This window comes from Cupressus sempervirens, chromosome 4, assembly GCF_028749045.1.
Source record: "Cupressus sempervirens isolate cs-2001-9-10 chromosome 4, ASM2874904v1, whole genome shotgun sequence".
NCBI lineage: Eukaryota > Viridiplantae > Streptophyta > Pinopsida > Cupressales > Cupressaceae > Cupressus > Cupressus sempervirens.
In genome coordinates, this window is record NC_143121.1 from 135268763 (window position 1) to 135280664 (window position 11902).

An 11902-nucleotide genomic window follows, 5' to 3' on the forward strand; every position below is an offset into this window, starting at 1 on the left:
GTTGTTAAATTATTAAATTCATCCATGTGGTACAATTAATTTAAATTATTAAATTATATAGTTTTTTAATAAACTAATGATAATTAAGAACTTATGATCGTACAATTCAAGACACATTTAATTCAAGATGAAATTCAATAGTTTGAAAAGAAGTTGATATTTAAGAATTGTAACATATTAATTTTTCTTTGATACATATCTATATAGATAATGAAATTGTGTAAGTTCGGACTAACTTCTAGTGTATTTAAATATCACTTGTTGTTAAATTATTAAATTCATCCATAGTACAATTAATATTATAGTGTTTTAATAAACTAATGATAACTAAGACTATGATCATATAATTAAAAACACATTTCATCAAAGTTGATATTCAAATTATTATAATATAAATCTCAAAGGTCTAATCAACCATGATGTACACTTATAACATGTAATATCTTTTCATGATCTTCACTATCTAATCTCCACTTGCGACATATATGCTTAAGTTTGACTGGATGTAGACAAAGCCCGGTAGCAATGACCAAGTGGCTATATTGTAAAACCTTGTTGTCAAGTTGATAATCAACAAAGTGTATTCCATGTTGGACTATTTTGTCTTGCTTCAAATATGATCCCTCTATCACAACAGAACCTGCACCACAAATTTAAGTATTTTAAAATTTGATAGATATAAAGTTACCTATATATATATATATATATATGTATGTATGTATGTATGTATGTATGTATGTATGTATGTATGTATGTGCATACATGTATATGTATAATTTACCTATGGGGAACAAAATTCCATCACTTTCTTCAGGGTCATATAACTTTGTCCTCTCTACAGTACATCACAATAAATAATAACTGACACCTTCATGATTTCCAGGCTCAACAATCACTACAAAGACATCTCCTACATAACAAGTATACATGAATGTATGTGTACAATATATATAACACAGTTGAAATCAATTGATAATTAATTAACAAGTTGAGATTAATTTTTATGATACTCACCCACTTTTACCAATCCAGAAATATGATTATAATCATTAGAAATCAATGGAATATCATCAAAATTTTCATCATCTTTAGCAAATGTATTGCTAAGATCAAGTGGTACTGAAATCCATGCACCTATATATCCACGTGTTTGATTAATGCATTTTTCATAGTCTTCATCAATGCAACTATCACAAAAAAATGAGTATTCTCTTGTCTTCAATGTCCAATTGCAATTATCTATACTCATGATTGAATGTAAGGAACATGTCTTTTCTATCCTCTTACAACCATGCATGTTTTTTCTATTAACACCTGAAAGTTTGAATTAAATTGAAAATATAGACAAATTGAATTTAAACTTCAGCGAATTGAAAAATAAAACTTAACAATAAAATTTTATAACTTAATTGCATAAAAGTTAAATAGACGTACACATCCATACCTGCTATCTCCCAGAAGACTCTATATGGTACTTGTCGACTCATGGTTGATCCAAGAAATTAGCTCAAACACTCCCCATATAAGAAATTCCTACAATGTAAAAATATATAATAGCATAAATTTTATAATATAATAATAAATAAAATTAGAATTTATGGTGGTGGCAGAAGCTTGGAGTTGCTCTATGTTACCTAGAGCCATTTTTCTCTAAAAGACTTTAGATTATGTAAAGACTTAATAAAAGTTTATAAAGATATTTTAGAAACATTGGAAACTTAGAAATATTTTTTTTACAATTCATTCCTCATTGCTACCATTAAAAGTTTGGAAATAAAGAAAATAATAAAACCAATAGTAAAATGATGGAGAGTCAAAGAAAATATTCTAAAAATATAGAAATAAAACCAAAATAGCTAGAAACATTAGGGAGATGCTTTAATTAGTCCCTACCTATATATAGGTTGGGAACTAACGTTTTCATTAGAGCCCCCTATAATTAATTTTCAAACTGACAAAATTTTATGATCTAAAGAACTTTTTGACAGGTTTATTTTTTAAATATTGTTTAGAAAATAATTTCTACTTTTTGATTGGACAAATCTAATTTTGTTAGGGTTTAGCTATTTTTTAATTCAAAAAATTCAAAAAAAAATTACAACTTGAAGCTCTAGGATTTCCATGGAAGTGCTTCTATTATCGACGTTGATCTTTTCCAAATTAACAATAGCCATGTTTAAGTGCTTGCGAGACTCTACCTAAGCATAAACCATCGCTTCTTTCCACTCAACATGATTTCTGGTCTACTTTGCCTACCAACAAGGAGGATGGGTTTGTGATTGTCTTGCAGGAGAACAAATTTTCCCTCAACATTTGGGTGCTCAAGTGAACATTTTGGAGTTTTGAATTGAATATTAACTTTAGGGATAAGAATACTTATAAGATATGACATCTTTTAAATTGAAGTAGTTTTGTGTTAATTCTTAATAATCTAATTTCTTCTGCATCTGACATCCAAAATTGCCACTTCAATCACCTAGTTGAAGTGACCAGTAGACTACTATGCAATGCAGGTATGAGAAATTAATAAAGATGAATTAACAATATTGAATATATAACTTTACTTTTGGAATTTAGATTTAGTTTTTTAATTTTACATTTATACATTTATAATATATCAATTAATTTGACACTATATTATTCAACATTTAATTACTATGTTAAAATATAGAACTATTTAAAGTGTTTTTATCCTTATCAATTTTCAGTACATATGTCAAAATTCAAATCTTATTAATCTCTTTGTCATTCCTGCATCTACCTTGTATTTACTTTCTTCCATTTAGTATACTATTTATTTTATTCTCTCAAGCCCTCTCAATTTATTCTAACTTCATGGTCAAAAGGCAGGGACTCTAACTCACCAAGAGCTCTTATCAGTCCCTACCTATTTATAGGCAGGGAGCTAATGTTCCCAGATGATCGATTCTAATTAATTTTTCTATCAAAAATAATTCAAGTACTAAGGTTTAAAAGTTGTTTTATTTTTAAAATATTTTTATAATCATTATTTCTATTTTTCTATTGGCTACTCCCAATTTAGCCAAGGGTTTTTTTTTTCAATTAAAAAAAGCTAATTTTCTTTTTGCCTTCTTGTCTAGAATTTTCCTACTTTGTCCAAAAGCTGGAATATTGAGAGATTGATGCTGGACTTGTTTTAACTCATGAATTTTCTTGATGAATTATGAAGATGAATTGTGAATCTGTAGATGCTAGGTAAAGAAAATTTCAAGACTCAAACAAAGCCTAAAGCTCAGAAGGATTCATTTGCATCAAAGGCATTGGTTTGGCATCAATTTTAGCTAGTTGAAATCCTAAAAACCATTAGCAAAACCACCACATTCAATTACTATGCTCCAACCAAGTCGATCCTTCTGCAACAACGAAATGCAAATGATACCAAAAACTACGACCAAAGTAGCAACAACAACAATCACAACACTGGCAACTGTTATGATTTTGTGTTTATAGGAGGGTGATGGGCATTCAACCACTTTAGTGCAAGGGCAACTACTCGAATAAAGACATTTGCACTACTTTGCAATGGAGAAATATGTAGGCTTTGCAAATCTCCTAGCTAGATTTTGCATGTTCCTAAAGGTATATTGAAAGATATTAATGCTAACAATTATCTCCAATTATGGATAAAATGAGAAATGCGCCCATTCCTAACAAAAGCTCCAAATCTTATTGAGAATGGGATGATTGTTGAAACAGTTCAAATTGGAAAAGTATCTAATTAAGAGCCCCTACTTTCTGCCAAGAAGCACAATTCTATCAAGAAGACATCCTAAGAAAATCAAATTGAAAATGATATGAAGCTACAGAAAAATAGAGCATCATCAATTGCACAAGAAAATTCATCTAAATGAAAATAGAAGTAAAGGCATATAGTGAAAATAATGCCTCTAATCACATGGATAAGTGTTCGTTGGGAAAAAAATAGGAGTTATTGCACTAGAGACTTGGTGATCATTGTGACAAATTGTGCATCAGAGTGACTTCTAGCCTGGTTCCTACCTAACGAGGAGGCTTGAACTAAAAAATCACAAACTTTTATAGACTAACCCTATTCTTGTCTATTCGGCTCTTGAGTGGAGTATCAATAATAATAAATGTTTGAATGTTGAAAAGGATATTTTTCAAAGTGTTTTGATGTTAATAATATCTTGTAGTATATTTTGATTCAACTTTTTAACACTTTACTCATTAATATCATATTTTATTATTATAATTATTATATTTTTAAAAAAGGATTTGAACCAGTCATGCTGAAATAGAAGATCTAAAGCACGACATGGCCAATGTTTTCATGCAAATATTTTTAAATTTTAAAATTTTTTTTTTTTCAATTTTTTTAAAAAGTTTTTCAATAAATTAATCAATACAAAACATAAGATTAATAAAATATGCAATATAACATATCAAAGGTTAATAATATATTTTAAAAAGTTTCTTTTTAGATGTATTAAATGATTATTATATTATAACACATGTAATATATAAAAAAATGATTTTATTGTACATAATGTGAAAAAATATTATAACTTTTAGTATTAGGTATAAACAAAATATTAATAATTTTTAAGTAGATAATGATTTGTAATGACATTTTAAAAGTATTTTAATATTTTGATAATATTTTAAAAAAATGAATATTTTGTAATTTTTAATATATATTACAAATAAAATTTCTATTTATTTTATCTACTTTCTAACCACATTATTCTTAATTATTTTAGTATTAAAGAAATAATTCTACAATTTAAATTTACTTATTATTATATTTAAAACAGTAGCACATTTTTTTCAGTTTAATGAAATAAATTGTTAATCTTGTTGGATCAACCAATATTAAGAAAGTACCATACATCTTAAGTTTCTAAGGTTCATAACTAAATAAACTTTATTAACTTATTATAATTAAAAATTAATTCTTTCATAAAATAATTTTAAAACAAAAGATTTTGTGTTGCTGCAAAATAGCTTTTTCATTACTAAATTGGACAAGGCAAGGACATTTTGGTTGTCTCTTTAGCATTCAATCACCAAGCTTTAACTAAAGAAAAAAACACAACCTTCTCTTCTTTGCAAAAGGCAGGACTCCAGTTCTTTCAGAGCTCTTGTTTTCTTAAGCATTCAACAGCATCCATGAAAAGATTAATCCGAGGTAAACACTTATTGATACAAACAATCAAATTTAACAATTACTAAAGACGAAATGTACAACTCCATAATTTAAAAAAAAAAAAAAACAAAGCCGAACACTTTCTTTGTCATAATGAAGTGTACACACCTAGTCTGGCCTGAAAAGCTTCTGAAAACATGCATCCTAAATGTAAACTTAGAGAGAACTACAGATAATCTGAACGTTGGAATTTTGAGCTTTGATTTTCTTCCAATCTTCTCCACCTTCTCTTAATCTTTCCGTTAACTCACCAGTCACCTGCCTCACTATTATGTATTTTAGTCTCCTCAACCTTTCCAATCCCTCCGAAACATTCGTCAAACGTGGACAATTTTTTATATTTAAATGTTCAAGACATTGCATTGCTCCCCCTTCCAATGTCGGAAACTCCTCTAAAACAGAGAAATCAAGTATCCATAGCCTAGTCAGCTTAGGAAATCCTCCGCTCTCGCCAAAGCTCTTCGGCAATTCTATGGATCTTGAATCCTCATATAACGCCAATGTATTTAAGTTGGGCATGTTTTGAAGCAACGCATAATCACTGCAGTTTCGCAATGTAAGCTCTGTCAGATTTACCATACCACATATCCAACCTGGCACAGAGAAACGAATGAGCCCAAGGAATCGAAGGTCTTTCATAACGCTCAATTTCTCAGGGAATGCTGGAAGAAGATTGGATTCTTCTGTATCACCCTCTCTTGCAGGAATTCCATTCTCTACTCCCAGGATTCTCATTTTCACAAGACGCTCAAGGACTCCATCTTCTAGACTTCTCAGCACACCAGCATCTTCGAAAGAAAAATTTATCTACTGAAGATTGATCATATTGCCGACCTCTTTAACATTTATGAATTCATTATTTTCAAGAGACAGAGCAAAGGGCCTTGATCTCAGTGTCCTTAGTCTCATGAGACTTGACATTCCCTTGGGCATTTGATAGTTGCGAAGTGTGTCTGGGCCACGTAGATCAAGATGGCAGAGAGATTTGAGCTCACCTATCCAATCAGGTACATATTGCTGTATGCTAGTGCAATCAGAAACATCAAGATACTCAAGACTTTTGAGGCTTCTGACACAATCTGGCACCTCCCTTATATTTGTATGCGACAAATTGAGAACCTTAATGTGAAAAATCAAACTATTGCAGTCACTGATTATTAATCTCCTATCGTAAACGATTATTAAACTGCTGAAAACAAATTCTCAGCTAATATCGAAAAATAACACAACTGCAACTTCACTTAAAATATGGAAAGAAATGCGCAACAGAATCAATACAATATTTTCGGACAAATTGTCCCTGGAAAAATCCCTAAGGGAAAACCAGTTCTACAGATGAGGAATTATATTAAACTTCAGCAAGTCAAGAGATACAAAATTCCTTGCCTCACACTGGCAGAACTCCGACAACCTCCTAATTTCTCCCGCTGATATTCCCCACTGCTATCCCTGCACTAACACTGCGCTCTTGCTAACACTGCAAGACTGTTTGCTAACACTGCAAACTGCTTCTCCAAAGCTTCTTCCTGTGCCCTTGCTAACACTGCAAGACTGTTTGCTAATACTGCAAACTGCTTCTCCAAAGCTTCTTCCTGTGCCCTTGCTAACACTGCAAGACTGTTTGCTAACACTGCAAACTGCTTCACCAAAGCTTCTATCCCTGCGCTAACACTGTGCCCTTGCTAACACTGCAAGACTGTTTGCTAACACTGCAAACTGCTTCTCCAAAAGCTTCACATCCAAATGACCCAATGACCCCTTTCTATACTACTCCTGTCGGTAAACCAACGACCGAGATTAAATCTAACCAACGGCTGAGATTAAGACAACTCGACAACCAATAATAGAATTGGTTGCAAAGTGTCCAAAAGGAATCACTAAAATTAGTAAATAATAACTATTTACTAATTTTTGGCAAGTGGACAAACAGCTGTCCAAACCACCCATAAATACAACTGCTATTCATAGATAAGGACGAACAGCTGTCCAACTAACAATAATTAACACTCCCTCTTAGCGAGTAAGCTGTTCTGCATGACACCCATCTTATCTCTGAAGAAGATAAATTTGGCCTTTCCCAAAGCCTTCGTCAGAATGTCTGCTACCTGCTCATCTATAGGTATGTATTGTAGTCGAACAACTCCCCTTTGTACACAATCTCTGATGAAGTGATATCTGATATTTATATGTTTAGACCTATCATGAAACACTGAATTTTCATACAACTTGATGCAACTCTGATTGTCACAATGTATCACAGTAGTCTCAATCTTCTGACCAAACAAGACTACTAACAACTTCCGAAGCCATATAGCTTCATATGTCGCCATGCTAGCTGCTATGTATTCTGCTTCTGCTAAACTTAGAGCCACAGACTTCTGCTTCCTGCTGAACCAAGATACAACTCCTGATCACAAGCTGAAACAACACCCTGAAGTGCTCCTTTTGTCTGTTGTACTTCCTGCCCAATCTGCGTCAGTATAGCCTATCAACCTGATACCTTCACCTCGAACATATCTGATCCCATACTCGACTGTACCACACAAGTAACGTAGCACATGCTTAGCCGCCATCCAATGCATTCTCTTTGGTTCAACCATGAACTGACTAAGAGAGTTTACTGCAAATGCTACATCTGGTCTAGTGTTGACCAAATACATAAGCGAACCAATCAACTGTCTATATAAAGTGGGATCTACATCTTTCTCCTTAGATGTATCTACCTTCCTCCAATTCGTGATCATGGGTGTAGACATGGCTTTGCAATCCTCCATCCCGAATTTCTTCAAGATTTCAATGCAATATTTCCCTTGACCAAGGAAAATCTCCCCATCTGTCTGCCACACTTCCATGCCTAGAAAGTAGTGCATAAGTCCTAAATCCTTCATCTTTTCACTTTGTGAATTTGATCCTTTGCTAGATCCCTTCTTTGCTTTCCCTTTACCCGCTAGGGCAACGTTCTCTTGTTCCACCTCATTTTTCTGACTCTTGTTGGCCCCATTGACAAGACTTAGTCTAAACTCCTCCTGAGTGAAATCAGTCCATAGTTGATCCCAACTCGGTAAAGTATCTCGTCCACTGACAACTTGAACAAAGAAACTCCATTTTTTAGTAAACCCATTTAGGGCTATTCTCACTAGCTCATCATTACTAGGGCTATCTCCAACAGCTGCTAACTCATCCTTGACAAGTCTGAGCCTGGTGAGGTAACTTATGACGTCTTCTCCCTGATTCATCCGGGTATTCTTTAGCTTCTCTCTGAGAATCAACTTCCTGTTAGTGGTAGCATTCTGGTACAGATTTAGAATGGCGTCCCACATCTTCTTTACTGTATCTAGCTCCGAGATATGTGGAACAATATGATCCTTGACACCATTAAGGATAATCCTCCTCGCTTTGGCATCGTCCTTCCTATATGCTGCAAGCTGTGTTGCATCCGTTGGTATAGGTACACCACTGGTAGCATAATCTTTGATACCATTCTCTTCCAACAATAAAGAAATTCTGGCCTTCCAAACACCAAAATTTGAGGCACCATCCAATCTATCCTGATCTCTCAAACCAGCTAAAGCCATCTCAAGGGTTTAAAGCAATAATAAATCTAAAGAGATCAAAATTTCTTTCCTAGGGCAAAACTCTTCTACCCTTAACAATGCTCTGATACCATGTGAAAAATCAAATTATTGCAGTCACTGATTATTAATCTCCTATCGTAAACGATTATTAAACTGCTGAAAACAAATTCTCAGCTAATATCGAAAAATAACACAAGTGCAACTTCACTTAAAATATGGAAAGAAATGCGCAACAGAATCAACACAATATTTTCGGACAAATTGTCCCTGGAAAAACCCCTAAGGGAAAACCAATTCTACAGATGAGAAATTATATTAAACTTCAGCAAATCAAGAGATACAAAATTCCTTGCCTCATACTGGCAGAACTCCGACAACCTCCTAATTTCTCCCGCTGATATTCCCCACTGCTATCCCTGCGCTAACACTGCAAACTGCTTCTCCAAAGCTTCTTCCTGTGCCCTTGCTAACACTGCAAGACTGTTTGCTAACACTGCAAACTGCTTCACCAAAGCTTCTATCCCTGCGCTAACACTGCGCCCTTGCTAACACTGCAAGACTGTTTGCTAACACTGCAAACTGCTTCTCCAAAAGCTTCACATCCAAATGACCCAATGACCCCTTTCTATACTACTCCTGTTAGTAAACTAACGACTGAGATTAAATCTAACCAACGACTGAGATTAAGACAACTCGACAGCCAATAATAGAATTGGTTGCAAAGTGTCCAAAAGGAATCACTAAAATTAGTAAATAATAGCCATTTACTAATTTTTGACAAGTGGACAAACAGCTGTCCAAACCACCCATAAATACAACCGCTATTCATAGATAAGGACGAACAGCTGTCCAAGCTACCCATAAATAATGCTGCTATTTCTGGATCAGAAATAACAGCTGTCCAACTAACAATAATTAACACTTAAGAAGCTTCAATTCCCCAACACATTTTGGTAGTGTAGAGATTGCAGTGCCGCTCAAGTCGAGAACCCAGAGTACTCTGAGACGATCAAACAAGTGTTCTGGAATACATGAGATTTCTGGATTCTGGGAGAATGAAAGAGTGCGAAGAAACCGCTAGTGATGAAGACAGCTCTCTGAAATTAAATTACTACTTATACCTTTTTTCGGCAATAATAACCTGCGACACCTTGTTTTATTCGCTGGAAGATCAAACTCACACTTCTGCTCTCTACTTATTTTAATAAGCAAATCAAGAAAAAAGTCGTGAATTTTGTAAAATGCGTCGGGTCCATCTGCATCCAACAAACATATATTTTGGAGTTGTCGTAAGTGAATCAACGCACTATCATACTGGTCTGTGTCCTTTTTTTGTGGAATAAGCCCTTCAGTTATCCACAAATATATCAAATATTCCTGACTTATCTGTGTCTTAAATTTGAGTCTGGAAAAAGATATTTGTGTGTCCTCGGGGAAGAAAGACAAATAAGAAAAACAAGCTTTTAGATGCGGAGGAAGAGAGAGGTAACTCAGATTGAGAATTTGCATAACAGAGTCCTCTGCCCCTGCTGCATCTTTTAATTTCCTCAATTTTGACTGCCACACTTGTAAGTCCAAACAGTTGGCCATGGATGCCGCAACTGTCTTAACGGCCAGCGGCAACCTTCCGCATTTTTCTGTGACTTGAAGGGCCACGCTTTCCAGTTTCGTAGGCGGCCTATTTTCCTGAAAATCTGGAAAAGCAAAAAGGCAAAACAGCTTCCAGTTATCCTTTTTGGAAAGATGTTGCATTTCATACTGGTAGGCATTCATCTTTACAGCAACATCTCTGCTTCTGGTGGTTACAACAATTTTACATTGATTATTTCTTCCAGTGGGAAGACCAAGTCTTGATATCAAGTCACCATCGATACTACTCTTCCACACATCATCAAGAACAATCAAACATGTTTTGCCATTTAACAGTAACAGATTTCTACAATCCATATGTAGAGTACTAAGTTTTCTGGATTCGATTGTGTTTGTTTATTTCATCAACGTTTCGGATCACACTACATGATCCATCATCAGGATAAGAAAGTGCAGGAAAGTAAGATATGTTTTGCCATGTACATGACCTTGTACCAATTCAGCTGCTCTGAAATCAGAAATGTTATCGGGCATTTGTAATCCGATGTTGGAGGCCAAGTCAGACTGTAAATTTCTAAGCAAATAAGTCTGCGAAACAGAGATCCAGGCAGAATGGTCATACCTACCTTTAACTCTCCCGTAGGCCTTCTTCAGAAGAAAAGTCTTCCCCAGGCCGCCCATACCAACGACGGCAACAACGCCAATTTGAGGATCATCTAACAATCTGAGTATCTCCTCCACCTTCTGCTCCACACCCACTGCTCGGGAATCTTCCTCCAACGCCCTCCACCCTGTCACTCCTCTCTCTCTTTCGGAATCACAAGTACTACTTGAAGCCTGATTCGAATTCATCACCTGACGAACAAGATTGAGCTCCTCTGCCTTTTGCATAGCAGAGCTCAACCTGCCTTTCAGATCTTTGATCCTCTTCCCCATCTTATATCGAAATCCCAATTGACTGCAATTGTAAACACAGGAATATTGACTGGGCTTTCTGTACAAAGGCTCAGCACGACACTCATCAACAACATCTTCTGCATCAAGAGCAATGTCGCTCACTTCCGAGAGCCATCGCTTGACAGAAGCACTGAGCGGGGTTTGTTGGTCTTCAGCAGCTCGCAGATAACCAGAAATGTCAGTGAGGCTGGTCTGCAACCAAATGAAGTCATCTCTGAAGTGGAGCACCAGCGACGCCTCATTCAATACAATCTCGCCAAGCTTCCAAAGCACAGCACTTGCAATCTCAACAGCAAATCCCTCAGCCATCTTAAGTTTGTTACTGAGACTCTGGACTTAAAAGAGATTAGAACTGAATAGCAATGCAAATCGAACTTCGATTTTTATGCGAGTGTAAACCCTTACAACTCTCTTAACTTTATAAGAGCCGGCTTGTGGTCCAACACCTTCAAATCGAAGGTTATGCCATGGGTTTTAACAGGTCTTCTGCGTGACTTCATGTCATGACAGCTGTTTTTCTGAAGATGACTATGACTATTCAACTATACTTTTCTTTTGTGGGGTTGCTGATGTACATATATATGGCTCCAGA

The 11902-nt window shown here is 34.9% G+C and overlaps 1 pseudogene; it reads right to left on the minus strand.

The window, feature by feature from the left end:
* Nucleotides 1-5244: 5244 nt before the first annotated feature.
* LOC149560329 (putative disease resistance protein At1g59620) lies at nucleotides 5245-11619 on the minus strand (annotated as a pseudogene).
* Between the last annotated feature and the right edge of the window lie 283 nt (nucleotides 11620-11902).